This window comes from Poromitra crassiceps (assembly GCF_964638095.1).
Source record: "Poromitra crassiceps genome assembly, chromosome: 2".
Taxonomy (NCBI): Eukaryota; Metazoa; Chordata; class Actinopteri; order Beryciformes; family Melamphaidae; genus Poromitra; species Poromitra crassiceps.
The window spans coordinates 60,816,325-60,833,970 of NC_139624.1; positions in this window are offsets into that span (position 1 = coordinate 60,816,325).

Here is a 17,646-nt window from a genome sequence, read left to right on the forward strand (position 1 = left end):
TCTGGCAAAACTGGCTGGAGAAGGCAGGTAGCAGCAGGTCAGGGAATGGTAGCCATATCGCACTGGACAGGGGCTCTGTGCTCACCTTCACCTCGCCAAGCCTGCTGTTGTGCACCATGGCCGGGTGCCACAGCACCGTGCCCTGGGAAGAGGGAGCGGAGAGGGGCCAGTGAGGTGGAGCCAGCACCGCGTCTCCCCGGCTGGCGGCTGCCTCTCCACTCAGACTGGAGCCCCGCTGTCTCTCTCCCCCACAGACACACACGGGCCAAACAGCTCACAAAAGGCCTTTGACTGATGTGAAACGCAGAAAATCGAACCTGTTACGAAAACTTTAATGACGGAATCGGATGAAAGTTTATTTTAAACGTGAGTGACAACATGAGATCGTATTTATTAAACGTGCGATAATTTCGGACAGAAAATACAGACTTGGTGTGCAAAAGCCTTAACTATGACACTACTATGTGAAGAGAATAGCATTCAGTTGTCTGTATTCACCTTATTCACCACGCCCACTTTTTCTCTCTTCCGCGTTACACGCAATTGTATTTATTCTTCCAGTTCAGCGCTAGTTGGCGGCCAATTTCAAAACAAAAGGTCACTATAATAATGAATGAAGTTTGGCGACATTCAGAATTAAGCTACACTGTGGCCAACTTCAGTTATGTTCATAGCGTTACTGCTGCGAGGAGAGGATGGCTGTACCCGGTCAGCATTTAACATTAGTTACAAAAGCATGTCGACAGTGTTTTCTCACTGCCAGTAGCCTACAGTAGGGTTTGACAGATAGCCCTACCGGTGTCAGCACAGCCCAGTCCTCGTTGCTTGTTAAATATTTCCAAATAGGCATTATTCTGATAAACTGGTCACATATATGTTATGTTCTCACCTGAAAAATATTGAAACTTTAAAACATTTTTTTTTTGCTTGAAAACAGCTTCTTGGCAAGTCTAAAAATGACTACGGTAGGCGTAATCTACTTCCATGTCTAAAACCGGAAAGACGATTACAAAATGATGTCATGCAGAAGCATCCTTGTATGGGCAAAGAATAAGGTGAATAATGATGATCTATGGATTAGGGATGTTAATGATTAATCAACAATTGATTAATCGCCGTTAACACTTTGAGTGCCACGGCCCTTGGGCAAAAGGTGCTGTACTGTGCCACATAGGCCGCAATGCATTTTAATATAGCCATATCATTTTTTGTGTTCCTCTTATATGGACAACCAATAGCCTCAATGAAACTTTGAACCCTTCTGTTTCATTTAAAAAAAAAAGTGTGTTTATAAACCTTTCCATTTTGGAAATACACCCCTCTGAAAAAGAGTGTTTTCGACCGAAAAGAGCATGCTGAAATTAGTTTCTGAGATAATCACATCTTTATGTTAGAAAGGCGACAGAATGAATTCTGCTTTGAGTTGAACAAAATGCTATAGCTGAAATGAAAGGTTAGAATGTCTAGTTTACCTGCGGGAAAAAGTATGTCAAAAGAATGTGTTGTTTATTTTCTACAAATATTAGTATACAGCTTGGTCTAACATCAAAATGCTCACTTTCATGGGGTCATGCTGGATAATGAAGTCCATATTTCCACAAAGAAAGAAGATATCAACTTTTTTTTTTCTGGATGAAACTACACATTCTAAGCTTTCATTTTTTGTGTAACATAACAATATTCAAACACAAAATTTCCTGCATTGTTTTATTTTCTTGAAAAGAACCTGCGTGCGCAGACCCTACACCTTCTTGCTGGTCTTGATTTACTGCTGGTGGGCATCAGATAGCCTATTCTAGCTTGTTTGCTCTATGCATCGAGCCTGCTGCCTGGGTGTGTCAGTGTACTGTCAATGATTGTATGCTGTAGTAGTGCCCTGCGTGCCCCACCCCCCCCCCCTCCTTCTCCTCCGTGGTGGGAGGAGTATCTCCGCAGCGGTTTGCTCTGTTTGATCTGCACTGAAAAGTCCGCTTCATCCCCCCGCTTTTTTACAGCGTGTCCCCGGCTCCCAGCTGAGAATAATGTACTTTTCAGAAAGACGCTGGTGTCGCCATGTCGGCAACTAAATCATATGGATGGACTATCGCAGCCGACACGGATGGGGCTCAATTGCGGCAGCAGATGACTGCTGTTCAGAGGCACAGCTAACGTTATGGACGCTTCATGCATATAATTGCGATTTCCATTTCCTCATGACTTCTTCTCTCTTCTCTCCTGGCCGTTCTCTAATCTGGTAAGCACTGTCGCCACCTAAGGGTTCTGTAAAATAGGTTAGACACATTCAATAGCTCCCATATTGTAAGAGGCGATGTAAGAGGCTTAGATCGACATTCCCCCGTCAAAATATGAATTTGGAGTTATTGACGCCATTTGGCGTCGCTGGCAGCGTACGGTAAATTTCTCTTGACGCCATATGGCGTCGCTGGCACTCAATGTGTTAAGAATTTGATCGACAATTTGATTAATCGGCAATGGGGGCTATTTACTATTTTTGAATTTATTTTTTGCTGAAATGATTTAAAGTCCCTGGAAACCAAAATCCACAAAAACGTTCTAACTATGTAATTTAGGGTCTTATGTTAGTAATTGTGTGCCTCCGAAATTATTATACATTACTTTCAACCCAAAGCCTTAAAATCGACACTTTTCTACAAGCTTCTACAAGGTACTTCCTCATTGAAGAGAGCAGTGCGCGAGGTGCTAAAATGCAGGAGCTTATGACGTCATAAGCGCTATATAACCTTTGTACACGCGTGCAACCCGCCCTACTGTGTGTGTGTGTGTGTGTGTGAGTAACCTCGCGTCACCAGGCTGTGTCGAGCGCTATGCTGCTCTCTCTCTCTCTCTCTCTCACTAGTCCAGAGAGAGAGAGAGAGAGAGAGAGAGAGCGAAGCACACAGAGTGGGAGACAGACACTCAGCGAGCGCTGTGGGGGCAAAGAACGGACAGATCTCTTCCTCTCAGAGCCGCGGAGCCACGCGCGAACACACACACACACACACACACACACACACACACACACACACACACACACACACACACACACACACACACACACACACACACACACACACACACACACACACACACACACACACACACACGAGGCTCTTTCATACACAGATCGCGCAAAAGTTGCCGTTTAGGAGTCCCGTAAAGCCAGCCGCCTCGCCACAGAAATTGCTTTCCCACGAGCCAAGCAGCACGGCCACATTACCGTGCTGCTCTGTACTTTCAGGTGAAATCCCCCGCTCCCGCATTGAAAGGCGAGCGGAGGGATTTCCTGCTCCTCCTAGCCCAAATGAATATTTTCATAGGTTAGTGTAGCCTAGGCTACTGTATGATGAACGAATTCATTCAACAAGACTTCCCTCCTAGTCCGCTGAGCAGGGAGGATAGGTGCACTCGCATGGTGGGCGGGCAGATCGATATGGTGTCCTACTAAAATTGGAACGATACACGACCGCCCGCATATCAAACAGCTGCAGTCTGCATAAGGTTCGTCGGGGGAATAGTATAGGCTATAAATGCACATGACTACTTAACGTTAACTAATGTCAACATCGTTTGAGCATAAAGCCTAACCGCACGGAGCATTCCTCCTGGCGTCTCTGCAGTCATGATTGTATAGGCTACTTTTTTTACTTTCACTACTGCATTTTCTTGATCACATGAGGTGATTTCCCCTGTAATTTTTTTATGAATGAGCAGACCATTTCGCACCTTTTCCGGCTCGCTGCGACGACCTTTCAAGTGGAGGCGGGTTGCCAGGTAACCCGGCGCTGTTACTACCTCCCGTCGCGGGACAAAAGGCGTAAAACAATTGTCCACCAAAGCGCATTCACGACTTTCACATCGGAGGCGCTAATCCTATTTTCCGTGCATTTTTCGGCTTTCAAGGCCGGTGTGAAAGAGCCTACACACACACACACACACACACACACACACACACAATCTCTCTTAAATAGGCTACATGCACAACTTCTTTACTTCCTGAAATTAGTACAGCTTCTTTATTTCCTGTCCGACACTATTGGATGAACTGATTCATCAGGTGTGCCTGATCATTGTTGTGACTAGGGATGTCGACGGTTAACCGTTAACCGGTTAACCGCCGACAACGTCATTGGTCGGTTAAGCATGTCGGTCAAACGGTTAATTTGCATATTAAATTGGCATACAACGTGTTGCCAATATGGTGTTTTTTTTCCTCCTTCGCTGTAAGCAATGTTAACAAGTAGTTACTGTAGCAGCAGGATATAGGAATTAAAAGCTCCTGCCAGAACAACATTCATTTAGAGAAAGGCTTTTCCAAATGTTTGAGAGAAAAGCAGTGTGCATTGTCACCACTGACTTCTCTCTATCTCTCTTTGTCCGCTCCACACATGCGCCACAGCCCCGCCCCCCTCTGCTTTGAGCAGACAGGAGAAGTGCGATGCATTTCTCCCCTCAGTCCCGACGCCCTGCCTGCCCTGTGCAGACTACAGCCAGCCAGTCACTCTGCTGCTTCTGTGTTCCAGCCGCTGTCATGAAACGGCTTTTCAGTTTGGTCAGGACAGGAGCGCATGGCCTGAAACCCGACACCTTACTCACCTCACAGCGTTCAGCGTGCACTGCGCATGTCCATGTCTGGAGTCAAACCTGATGGAACGTGCACATTACTTTTTCTTCACTGGTTCATTCGGTTTCACTCTCTCTCCCTCCCTCTCTGCATGTTCATCATGCATACGCTCGCACTCAACAGTAGTTTTTTACCGTGTTACAAAAATGCAGACATGCGTCTAATTGACGATTGAAAAGTAACAATTAACGTTACGTTAGTCTTTACTGTCCAACACAGAGCAGTTCGGAGAAATTGTTTCACAACGAGAGACGGATTGTTTGTAGACTGCATTCATTGACACTTTCAAAGCCGGTGTGAAAGCAGCTACTGACAGCTGCATGCAGCCCTCGTTGCGTGCGTGAAGACAGAGGGAGAAGGAGTGAGACCAAAAGCAGGTATTATATATTGCTAAAAGTAGAAGATACTGTAGTGATGCGCGCTTTGTCAGTGCGCCCTGCAGCCTGGGCTGTCGTCCCCTCAAACAGTACTTCACGGGGCAGCAAAAAGAATTGATTCTCATGAGTTTTGCCATGACTGTCAAACCTAAATTTATATACTTTGCGACGTTCATCATCGTTCAAATTTGGCTGGTGGCTTATTAACATAGGGTCCTGTGATGTGATTAACTCAAAATGCTAAATAATAAAGAAATATTTCTGGTTTCCAGGGACTTTAACACCATAAGGGCAGAATTTAACTTTCACCACAGAAGAAAGCCAAGCAAGCAGACAAATGGCTCTATCTTCCCAACGGCGATAATTTTGCGTTAGCGCCCGTTTTGCGCTGGAATAGCGCCGCGCAAAGCCCTAATTGTGGGCGTGTCGGCCCGCTGCGCTTCACGTCATCTCGGCGCACATCTCCGTATAGGCGTATTTATGCCCAAAAGCATTGTGGAGGTGTGGTCATGCTCATAAAACCACAGCGTCACGTCAGCAGCTTCCGCTTCACTGAGAGGGACTATAGAGTGAGAGAAAGAGGGAGAGAGAAAAGATAGCCTAGATGGGGAGAGGGAGAGAGAGAGAGATGTGAGGCTGTCATGCATAGAAATCAAATAACGTGCTCATGCCCACCTGTGAATCACCTGTGTATTATTGCCATTTCACACGCTGAAAAAGGGCTGCTGCCCAAACGTCTGTATGGACGTATGCTTATCCCTTTTCGGGCTCTCTTCTCCTGCATCTCCGCTGCGGGGCTATACTGCATGCGTAATTACGCAGCGTACTGAGAGCCGTGATGAGTGATGCTGCTCTATTTGAAGTTGAATTTCGTTCCACCAGCACACATTTTATTAATCAGCTATTTTCTATTCGTTTCTATTAATATATATACATCGAATCCCACCAATTTAGTCTGTCATTTTCCCCTTGGCGCACATAAAGACACATGCTTCTGTCACTGTCTGCTTGATGGCGAGAGGGACTTCAGCTGTAGGCTACTCGTGACAAAACCAAGTAGGCTGTCATGTTTGTGGTGTGTCCAAATGCAACTTTGTGGCCCCAACACAGGAGACGTGAGGTGAGGCATCGGTCGGCCTCTAGTTGCCGCTAGTCCTTCCAAGTGTTTTCGGTGTGTCAGCCCTCTAAAGCACAGCCACTCAACTTACTGCTTTTATAAAGTTTTCTTTTACTTTTTTCGTCTGCCTTTTTACCACTTTTTTACTACTTTTAAATTGTACAGTGTCCTTGAGTCTGAGAAAGGCGCTTTAAATTAGGGATGGGCATGTCTAGCAAAAACACTATTCGAAATTCGCTGGCCAAAGTCGACTTTTAATCGAAATTCGAAAAGAAAAAAAAACATGTAAAAAAAATTTTTTTTTATTTTTTTTGTGAGTGAAATGTTGCATTGTCTCCCCTGATTCTAAGTCTAAAGGTCCTTACACACCGAGCACGTATTTTTCGTGCGATTAATTCGCACGTCAATAATATTTTCCGAACCTATATCAGTCAATGCAACCGTGCATACCAACGGCGAAGTTTCGCTGAGTGAGTGTTATTGCGGTGTTTATTTTTTTGAACCACGGTCGATTTTTCAGAAATTCGCTTCCGACGTGTACACATCTGTGGCTGTGATTGACAGGTGGGTCAAAACTCGCATCGCAATTTCGTGCCGTATATTCGCATCGCTCTTGATGTGTAAGGACCTTAAGGCTTTATTAATTAATAGAAAAAGCTTCTGCTGTGGATTTTTAGCTCAAACAAGCACTGCACCACTGAAGTAAAGAACATGTTACATGACATTGACATTTTCGAAAATAAAAAACAGTTTTGACAATCATGAGTGGTTCATTACATATTTAGTAGGCTCAGGTCTGAGTGCCAAAGGGGTGCCAAAGTCACCCCCTCTCCCTCTTCATGGGATTTCATCCGCCATTCATTTTTCCATAAACCTTGCTTAAATGCTTATAAAAATTGTTTTACTTGCTCAAACCAAGCGATTCGACTATACTTAGAATCAGGGGAGACAATGCAACATTTCACTCACCAAAAAATAAAAATAAAAATAAATAAATCGAATTTCGACTTTCAATAATAAAAGTCGACCTTGATAATAACAACGATTATCCGAAAATTCGAAATTCGATGCCCATCCCTACTTTAAATCCAATCTATTATTATTATTATTATTATTATTATTATTATTATTATTATTATAAAGTGGCAATAACACTTGTAATTAATCAATAATAATAATTAATTCATCCACCAAGCAAAATAGTTCATTAATAACAGTGAGTGGCTAAACTAAAGCCACTTCTTAACATGCAGTGGAATCCGTATTATAACCTGCTCCTAGCCGGTTGGCCTGCATGTTAAACAACAATTAGCCGGCCTACGCGCACTCCCGCGAGTCCGTATCTTATTCACCTCGCTCGCCGGTGTAAGATCTGGATTAGCGCAAAAGGAGCTGTTGTTTAACTCTGGCAGGTCATTATCCGCAGATCCGTCTGGTGAGTGGGTGGGTGTGGCTCTTCGTGACTCACTTCACTTCACTTCACGTTCACTAGTTTATATAATGAATCGTTCGGGCAACCGCTTATATCAACGAATTAAACGAGCAAACTCACGGTTTCCTCAAGTGCTGCAAACGGCTTTGAATTGTTTGGTAGAGCTAGGGATCCCAATGCGCTTCGGCTATGCAGGCAGGCAGGTCTGGTGCATCACACCGAGGAGAGGAGAGAGCTTACTGCTGCGCTGCTGATCCATGTCAGAAAAAGTGACATAGGCCTAGTGATCAATCAATCAAATCAACTGCGCTCATTTTTGGCACATTGCCACCCCTCGTTGTCGGAATGGACTCCGTTAAAATGGCATGGAAGTCTCCAGATTTGTCGCTAACTGATGCAGCCAATTCTATAGTGTGAGGCAGCCATTTGAGGCAGGCAGTGACTGTGACTGTGCGTCCACACTGCGGAGTGGATAGGAGCTGACTGACTGATAGGCTATCAAACTTTTATGGGGAGAAATACATTTAAAACTAGTCAGATATGACTTGAATGCCACTTGTAAAATAAATCACCCAAAGTGATTGACGACGGTGCGACCACTATTTTGACTGCCTCATTTTTGGCACAATGTCACCCCTCGTTGTCAATGGACTGTTAAAACTGCATGTTTTTGAATGGAGTTTGGTTACAAATTCGCTAAAGCTGTTTCCTATCACATTTCTTGTTTTCGATACATGCTACCGCGCCGCCGCCCCGCAAAACCTGAAAATATCCTGCTCTCTCTAGCCTGACATGATCCAGATTTCATGTTTAAAAGGCACTTGAGTGACACAAAAGTGAGGTGCATCTAGTAGTATAGGTATTTTACGAAAAAATGTGGGTCAACCTCACACAAATTGCAACAGGAACAAACTCAATGGATTTTGTGTCCTCAATATGTTCTAAATGAGAGAAAAAGTCCTAAGAAATCCAAGTGGTGGAAAGTATTGAAAAATACTGAAATCAGTGATGCCACAAATTAATGTCTGTATGTCTGTCCTTCACATATCTAGAGAACCGTTCATCGGGTCAGATTTGGGGAGTGCGTGCGCTTAGGGGAGCCTGGCGGAGTGCACTGCCGAATTTCTTGCAATTCGGACATGCACATAGTCATAGCGCCACCTACTGGCAACACAAAAAGCGGTTTATCTCGAGAAACGTTCGTCCAACCGACTTCAAACTAGGTGAGACCCGCTGGGAACCCGCTGGGAACCTGATGGAATGCGGTGCCGAATTTCTGACATGCGCACGCATAGGCATAGCGCCACCTACTGGCAACACAAAACATGGTTTATCTCGAGAACCGATCGACTTCAAACTTGGTGGGTGCGCTGCTGGGAATCCGAGAAAGTGCAGTGTGGAATTTCGTACAATTTGATCAATTGAGGGGGAGCGTTGCAAGCAGGGGGAGAATGGGGGGTGTGAAGAGTGGGAGAGCATGATGTGTGAATGTGGGGAAGGGGAGGGAGGGGAACAGGCACTGCACTAGTGATCTAAATGAGCGAAGAAAAAGTCTTAAGGAATTGTATTGGCGCAAAGTTTTGAAAATCACCTAAATATGATCCTACCAAAAGTGGCCTTTTTTTTTACAATGTAATCTATGGGATGACTGTTCAAACCATGCCCTATTTGAACTCTACCTACTTTCATATTAGCTATCAACTCTATTCAAACTGCCTGGTCACCACTTTTTGTACTTTATTAATCGTATTCCATTTTTTTCAACCTGGTATATGGAGCCAGCCTACTAATGTGTGTCACAACTCACTACTTGCAGTTGCAGACATATTATAACCTATTATCATACCTTTAACTGCTGTATGTTTTTTTTACTCATCTTTACTGGAAAACATATAGGCTATGCAAATCCATATGTCAAATTATCAAGCGCACATGTGTAAGAATGCTTAAATCTAATGGTCAAATACATCCTTTAAATATGTGTTGCACAGATGTGTATCAACAGAGACAGACATACAGACAGACAGCTAAGATGATAAATATCTTGAAGGCTTTTTGGAAGGACGGGATGTGTTAACAAAACCAGCACATTATTGATAGAGTCCATATACATTTCCATTTAACAAGTTCACAGTTCCAATCATATTGAAAAGGAGTAAGGACATCCTGTTAAAATGAACAGGAATGACGGTGACTCTGGCATTATGCAGTCCCATAATGCCATAGTCACGAACGATTATATAATTGATATACGGTATAACATATTTTAATTGTTAATTGTGTAAAAATGTTATTCTTAGATGAGTGAAATGGGAAAATATGTATTGACATGCTTTACGGGGTTTGAAACGGATTAAGCTGTTCATCATTCAAATTCCCTTTATGATCATCAGCTTCGTGACAGTTGCGAGTACGAAACCGTGCAGCGCTGTGCAGAGAGCCACAACGGTCACTGCTTGCCTGTTGAGGAACTCAGGCAAGAAAACGAGGCTATGCAGCTAACTTTACCTACAGACACAAAAAGAAAAAAAATTAAACAACCCAGTTTTGGCATTTGGTGGAAAAGGCATTTTACTAAAACAAAAACGTGTGACGTTACTGTTACCTCTTACATTGGCGTGAGTATGGCTTGTACCGTAGAAATCTGAAGGGGGGAAACTTGATGAACAAGCCTTAACTCCTCTGCAGTGGGGTCCGCTCCAGAAATAACGTTAACGTTACAGCACAAATGTCAGATTAGTGCGTCACATTCAAGCTACAGTTGGTTGTTGAAAACCCCGAAAAAGACGTGAAAGCTATTTACAAAATAAAACAAAAAAATACAACCATATCCCCAAAAGCTCCAAGCTTGGACGCCGCAGCTGGTAGCGGTATGCGCAGAGAGCCACGGCCGAGTCAAGACACCTCCTACAGGGCAGAGAAGCCAAGTTCCCTCCGTGTCCGGGTCTGCGACGGCAACGAAAGGTAAACAGCCTCACTCAACCATACTATTTCCTCGTCCGTATCAACCTCCAATCCTCTATTTCACTCCTCTTGTGTTCTGTGTTGCAATAAATCCGGTGTAATCCACAGTTATTCGGTTATTCCCCGCTTTGAAGCCGCCAGACAGCGGCTCTCTCTGCTCTCTCTCTGCTCTCTCTCCGCTCGCGACAGGCGATGATGATGACTCGACAAGGCGACGGGTGGCTTTTAGCGCCGCGTGAAGTCACACAGAGTTAGCCGATATTATACCGGATACTGGGCGTGTGCCTTCAAAATAGATTTTCAAATATACGATCCCCATCCCCCCATAAACATGTGACCCGTCTTTTTTTTAATATAAATAGCTTAATTCTGACTCAAATCATCATCATCATCATCATCATCATCATCATCATCATCATCAACAACATTCATTCTTAATTAATTTGTGTTGTATAGTGGTATTGGTTATTTATCAACCTTTTATTCACCACTACACCACTGAGTGAAATTAAAGACATATGGCCATGGAGCTTGTGAGTGATAATTGACGAAGCCTACTTTTTGGAAATCTAACAACAAATCTAACCTTTTGTATAGAATCCTACTTGGCATTCTACTGAAAAAGACAAAATGTTGCACAACGCATTGGTGAAAGGGTTTTATTTTGAAGGTTGTCATCGGGACTATTATTGTTTATTCTGACTATCTTGACGCTGGTAGCAGCAACAGACAGCAGCAGGCCAGAGGTGAACTCCAACATCCAGGTTGGTCAGTCCAAACTCATGCTGTTATTTTATATCCAGTTCTGTCATTTGCCTTGCTTCAGTTCATCCACAGTTAACAACAAATAGTTTGTTTTTGAAATGATGACGCGCGTGCGCGTGTGTGTGTGTGTGTGTGTGTGTGTGTGTGTGTGTGTGTGTGTGTGTGTGTGTGTGTGTGTGTGTGTGTGTGTGTGTGTGTGTGTGTGTGTGTGTGTGTGTGTGTGTGTGTGTGTGTGTGTGTGTGTGGCCCTGACTTTCTCTCTCTCTCTCACCACTCTCTCTCTCTCGCTCTGACGCGCGGTGCTCGTCAGCACTGCTTTAACCACTGGGGGAGTCTCATGAGGCCTTTTAACAGGAACTTGAGAATGCATCTGTGGTAGTCCTCAATAGTGATTGTTGTGCTACGGGATTTTCCATAACATTTCAATAATAACCATAAGAATATAGTTGTTGTGATATTGTAAACCTTCTAGTTATAATAAGTTTACTCATTTTCATAGGTAGTGCTGGCTATAGGAAGTAGGCTACTGTAATGATTCAGATTGTAAATATCTCCTGGGCGCATCGAGCAGCCTTTTCCTGGGCTGCTTTTAGTTATTTTATCGCTGTAATCTGATTTCATTCGAAAGGTTACAGTCAGATACTGTAAATACAGGCTACACCTAATTGTATGTAGACAGCAATGAATGACATTATTTTGTCTATTACAGTCTATCAGAAATATAATACAGGCCATGTTCTAACACCCTCATGCCCCCACCCTATAGTATAGTATATTAGAACACGGCTCTCTTGAATACTCGATTCTGATTGGTCAATCAACAAGATTCACTGGTCATATTTCTCGACAACCGACCGCTGCTCTGCCACACCTGGATTAATCAGTTGATAAGAGCCTTTTGTCAGCAGACACTACTAATTAGGCCAACCAGTTGCAGCTGTGGTGTCTTGTGTGCCAATTACGAATGAAACTGCTTTGTCGTTGAAAACGCTATTAAAAAATCTATTTGAATAATTATTTTTGTCAGATTATTGAATGATTTAGTTGTAGGCCGTGTTCTAAGCGGGATAATGTATAGTGAGCCGGTGATTACTGGGAAATAATGACCTTCAGGTGAATCATTAAGCCCTCCGCTGCGCGTCGGGCTCAATCATTCACCTGTCGGTCATTATTTCCCCCGTTATCACCGCCTCACTATACATTATGCCTTACTTAGAACACGGCTCTCTTGAATACTCGATTCTGATTGGTCAATCAACAAGATTCACCGGTCATTATTTCTCGACAACCGACTGCTGCTCTGCTGCTGGTTATACTGATTAATCCAGCTGTGTCAACACTCACGACAATGATTAGGCACACCTGGATTAATCAGTTGATAAGAGTCTTTTGTCACACACTACTAATTAGGCCAACCAGTTGCAGCTGTGGTGTCTTGTGTGCCAATTACCAATGAAACCGCTTTGTCGTTGAAAACGCTATTAAAAAATCTATTTGAATAATTATTTTTGTCAGATTATTGAATGATTTAGTTGTAGGCCGTGTTCTAAGCGGGATAATGTATAGTGAGCCGGTGATTACTGGGGAAATAATGACCTTCAGGTGAATCATTAAGCCCTCCGCTGTGCGTCGGGCTCAATCATTCACCTGTCGGTCATTATTTCCCCAGTAATCACCGGCTCACTATACATTATCCCTTACGTATAGCATAGTATATATTATAGTATAGTATAGTATAGCATAGTATATATTATATTATAAAACGGCTCTCTCAAATCAAGCAATCTGATTGGTTCACAGCCATTGTATAATTCCAGTAACCGAGTTCAATAACCCATGGCCATGGCCATGGGTTATTGGTTGCCATGGCAACTCTCTTACTAAGAGAGTAATAATAAGGCTTACCTCAAATGACAACGTAGAAAAAAAAATGGCGGAGACAGCTGTCAGATCCTTGTGAATCGATCTTCGCTTATAACTTTACTAATACTTCGCAGAAAATGATGTTTTGTACAAGAATAGATGCGGGCTAATGTCTTCTTTGCAAAAGAAAGGCTGTTAACCCCGCATTTAACCCCGCATTTAACCCCGTAACGTTAGTTGGTGTCGGCTTTGCAGAAAGCATTCAGCTTCTCAGCAAGCGCTGAGAATGCAGCGCTGCGGCTGGAGCTGCCTGTCGGGGATTCCAGAAAGCTCTCAGCTACTCAGCAAGCGCCAGGATTGGCCAATGTCAACTTCAGTCTCCAGAACGATCCAATCAAATCACCCGCATGTTCTTGCGGTCCCGCCTTACAGTAGTGTTTCAACTGACTCTATCAGAATGACATGCCAGTCGGAGTCGGACTTATAGTATTATTATTATTATTATATTATCATACTTGGAAACCATTTTATAAAAGCAATATAGCACTCGAGCAGCGTGTGTTGTGGCATATATCCTGCTGCTCAGCAGTTATAACAGCTGAGCAGCGGGATATATTTGCCACAACACACTGGCTCTCATGCTATATTGCTTAAGTATAGTATAGTATAGTATAGTATATAGACATATAGTAATCATTAATACATCCAGCAAGTGCACTATTGTTAAAGTGTAACTTACCCCCAAAACACTTTTTTCAGCTTTTAACCAATATATGACTTTGGGGGTGGTGTGTGAAGAATTCTGGTCAGAATTTCCACATTTGTATCATTGTCAGCTGCATAAGTGCTATGGGTTCAACCCTGCTTTTTTTTGCCCTCAAAACTGCACAAAATGTGGTACAACCTGACGTCACGTTGTACCAAAGACTATGGGATTTCAAGATAGTAACTCCCCTACTCCCCCTGTACCCTTTCCCGGTTCCTCACAACTCCAAGCCTATTCCCATGATGTCACAAGCATTTTCCTACCAATATGGCGCTACAATACGGCGCTCATTGGCTGTTTGTGTCACTTGACCTGTTAATCACCTGTTAATTGATTACAATCGCCTGTTATTTTCCTACCAAGTGTGTGTGGTGTTCATGTGGTGATGTAACACAATACTATCAATAAAAGTCACTATAATCATAAATAAAAATAAAAGGAAGGAAATGGCATACATACAATGGCAATACAGTATAACAATTAAAGCAACAAAAGAAAATATAAATGGACCAAGGCAGTGGCCTACTGTAAACCAACAATGAGCTTCAACATAACACACGGGCCACGGCAGGGACTATACAGCACACGCTGTCGTCAGCCCGTCGCAGACTTGCAAGCTGCTCAATATGCACTGGCTGTAACTGCTAAATGCAGCTGAGTCCAGCCCTCCAGCCACAGTAAATCGGGGCAACGTGGACCCCAGCGTGCGGGATCCCAGCCCTTCGTGGAGGCGACCAAGCCCAGTCTAAGCCGCAGATTGTCAACAGGTGCCTCTTATTGCCTAATCACAGCTCAGCACTCCGATACACAACACTTCGAGAATCCTGGAATCCTCTCAAGGACCACTGGTGGTCCCCGGACCCCACATTGAGAACCACTCAACCACTTCATTGTGCAAAGAGAGAGAGAGAGAGAGGAGAGGAGGAGGGAGAGGAATGTTGTGGGTACGGCCCAGCTGCTACTCCGCTCCACTCTGGTCTCGCGCTAAACAAGAGGAAAAAGCAGAGTGATGTGATGTGTGGGTGATGTGTGGCTGCATAGCGCTCTAGAGGACAAGTTGGACAAGATAATAACGTGCAGAAATCTCCCATTGTGATTACATTAGGCCCGCGGGCCACAGGAATTGAAAAAAAAAAAAAAAAATGTACAGTGCACCTTTACATGCAAGATACCCGCTGAATAAGTGTCCAAATGTTCATGTCTTTCTGGCCAATACTCCTGCCCAATACTTATAGCATTTCAGTCTGGAATATGGAATATCTTTCAATAATCTATGATTTAGCTGCTAAATTGTCAAATACCGCCGTCTGCTCGCTACCCAGGCACTTATGTATGTACTTAACCTAACTAACTATCCGGTGTGCACGACATTGTCAGACTAAACTCCGGCTGACACCCCAAAAACCTACAATCCGCTACAGAAAAATGTATATTGATTGTTTATTAACTGGCCCCTGGCCTTCTATCATTTCGCGAAAGTGGCCCCCGGGCAAAGCAAGTTGAGTATCCCTGCATTAGAGCGTGTTCAGAGCAGTTCAGAGCGGGGGGTTTGCGGCCACTGGCTAACGATAACCTCGCGTTAACGATAGTTACATTGGAGTCAATGGCAGTTGAGTAGTTCGCCACTGAATGACCAAATTGATATAACTTGCAACCATTTTGAGCAACGCTGTTTCCATACAGGCCACCAGCGTTGGCTAGTTGTTGATATTTATAAAGATTTTGTAGCTCTCATATAACTTTTTTTGAGGCGGTGGGCAAACTATCATGGCGTCGATTTCCGGTAAAAAAATTCCTGTCTGAGCACACCCAGCAAACATCGTCTTGACCGCGACGTCACCAGACGATATAATTGTGGTTTGGCATCTACCCAGAAAGTCTGACGTTCTCTCCACGTTCCTCCAAAGTAACGTTTAGACTGTCACTTCAAAACAAAAAATATTGATCTCATATTGCTTTGAAAACACCACATGTAGGTGTCTTTTGTGTTTTTGTTGAATAAAATGACATTTGATTGACAATTTACCTGTTGTGTGATCAGATAGTCACAGTGTGACATGCACTCCACGTGCAATGACAACTTTTATTGAATGCCATTTTCTTTTTTTTATATGAAAACACGTTTATGTCATATAAGTGCCCATAGCAAGTGTCACAAACTTCCTGAATCCTGGTGTATTGTCCCATTTCTCTTGCCGTAACTAAACGCAGTGTTGTGGGTTTTGGATGTGCTATGCTGTCTGCTAAAATGGTCAAGTCACGTTGGTTACATTATCGTAAATGATATAAATATACCTGTCTCATCGCTGGTTGAAATCATGAAACAGAATTAGCGAGGCAGCTAGCCTAGCAATGCAACTTCCAGTAGGGACCGACATGTCAAAATGCCAAGTTCTCAATGTTAAGTATCTCTATATATGACCAAATCCGCATTATTTCTAACTAAATCCGTAGCCAAATGGTTAAGACACAGGACTCTGAAGTGGGGGCCACAGGATCGAATCCCTGATTAGATTGTATTTCTTTTTCTTTCGATGTAGCAAAAATCTTTGAATCTGGAGATACAGTAGGCTATACTGTATGCAACGCTGCTGCATGCACACTGTGCAGTTTTGTATCTGAATATCTGAATATAGCCGTTATGGGGGTGGCATATTTCAACGTAGTGGGGAAGTAGATGAATTACGTCGCTACGATTTCCATTCCGGATATATTTTTAGACCCTGACTAGATGTAGTGGTTTGACGTGCAGCAGACGGTCGTTATACGTGAAAATGTTTGCTGGGCAGCCAAAGAGTATAGTGAGACAAGAGAAGACGTTAATCTCTTGGTTTTTCCCATAGGTTTCTTCAAATGAAGCAGCATGCCGTTTTGTCACATATCTGGGGGGGTAAGTCCCCCTTTAATTTTATCTATATTTCTTCCTGTTTGTATTTTACAGCAGGTGTTCCCAAACCTTTTCCTGTCACGGCCCCAGATACATTATCATTAGGCCACAGAGCCACATTTGACAAGACTTACGTTACGTTCACACAGGCCGCCGGACGTAAGCAGAACTGAAGCTTGAAGCAGGCACAAGCTGAACGTACGCTTTGTTGTTCACACAAGACGCCTTCTCTTTTCCTCTCAGCTCCTCTCAGCGCCTACTCTCGCGCCAGGGGCGGACTGGGATCATAATTCAGGCCGGGCATTAGATACCAAGCAGGCCAGGCCGATACGGGCCGATGCGCAAAATTTGGGCCGTTTGAAGCTCAATTTGGGCCGTTTGAAGCCCAATTTGGGCCATTTGAAGCCCAATTTGGGCCGTTTGAAGCCAGATTTGGGCCGTTTAAAGCCCAATTTGGGTCGTTTAAAGCGAGATTTGGGCCGTTTGAAGCCCAATTTGGGCCGTTTGAAGCCCAATTTGGGCCAAGTCCAATTTTACAATGAGATGCACCCACTTTAAACCTGAATAAAGTAATAAAACCACTAGTAAACCAGTAGGCGGTGCCTGGCCTGCTGTTCAGTGAGTGGCCTGGCCTGGCCTGCAAAAAAAAAAAAAAAAAAAATTGCAGGCCAGGCCAGGCCACCGGGCATTTGCCCGACGTGCCCGATTATGCAGTCCGCCCCTGTCTCGCGCCTTGAACCCGCCCACAACTCCCACTGACTTCATGCCTCACGGCTTCAGCGTCAAGCTTGGAAATTTGGCGAACGTGGGCTTACCTGAGAAGGTTTTACTTGCTGGATATTGCACAGGAAGAC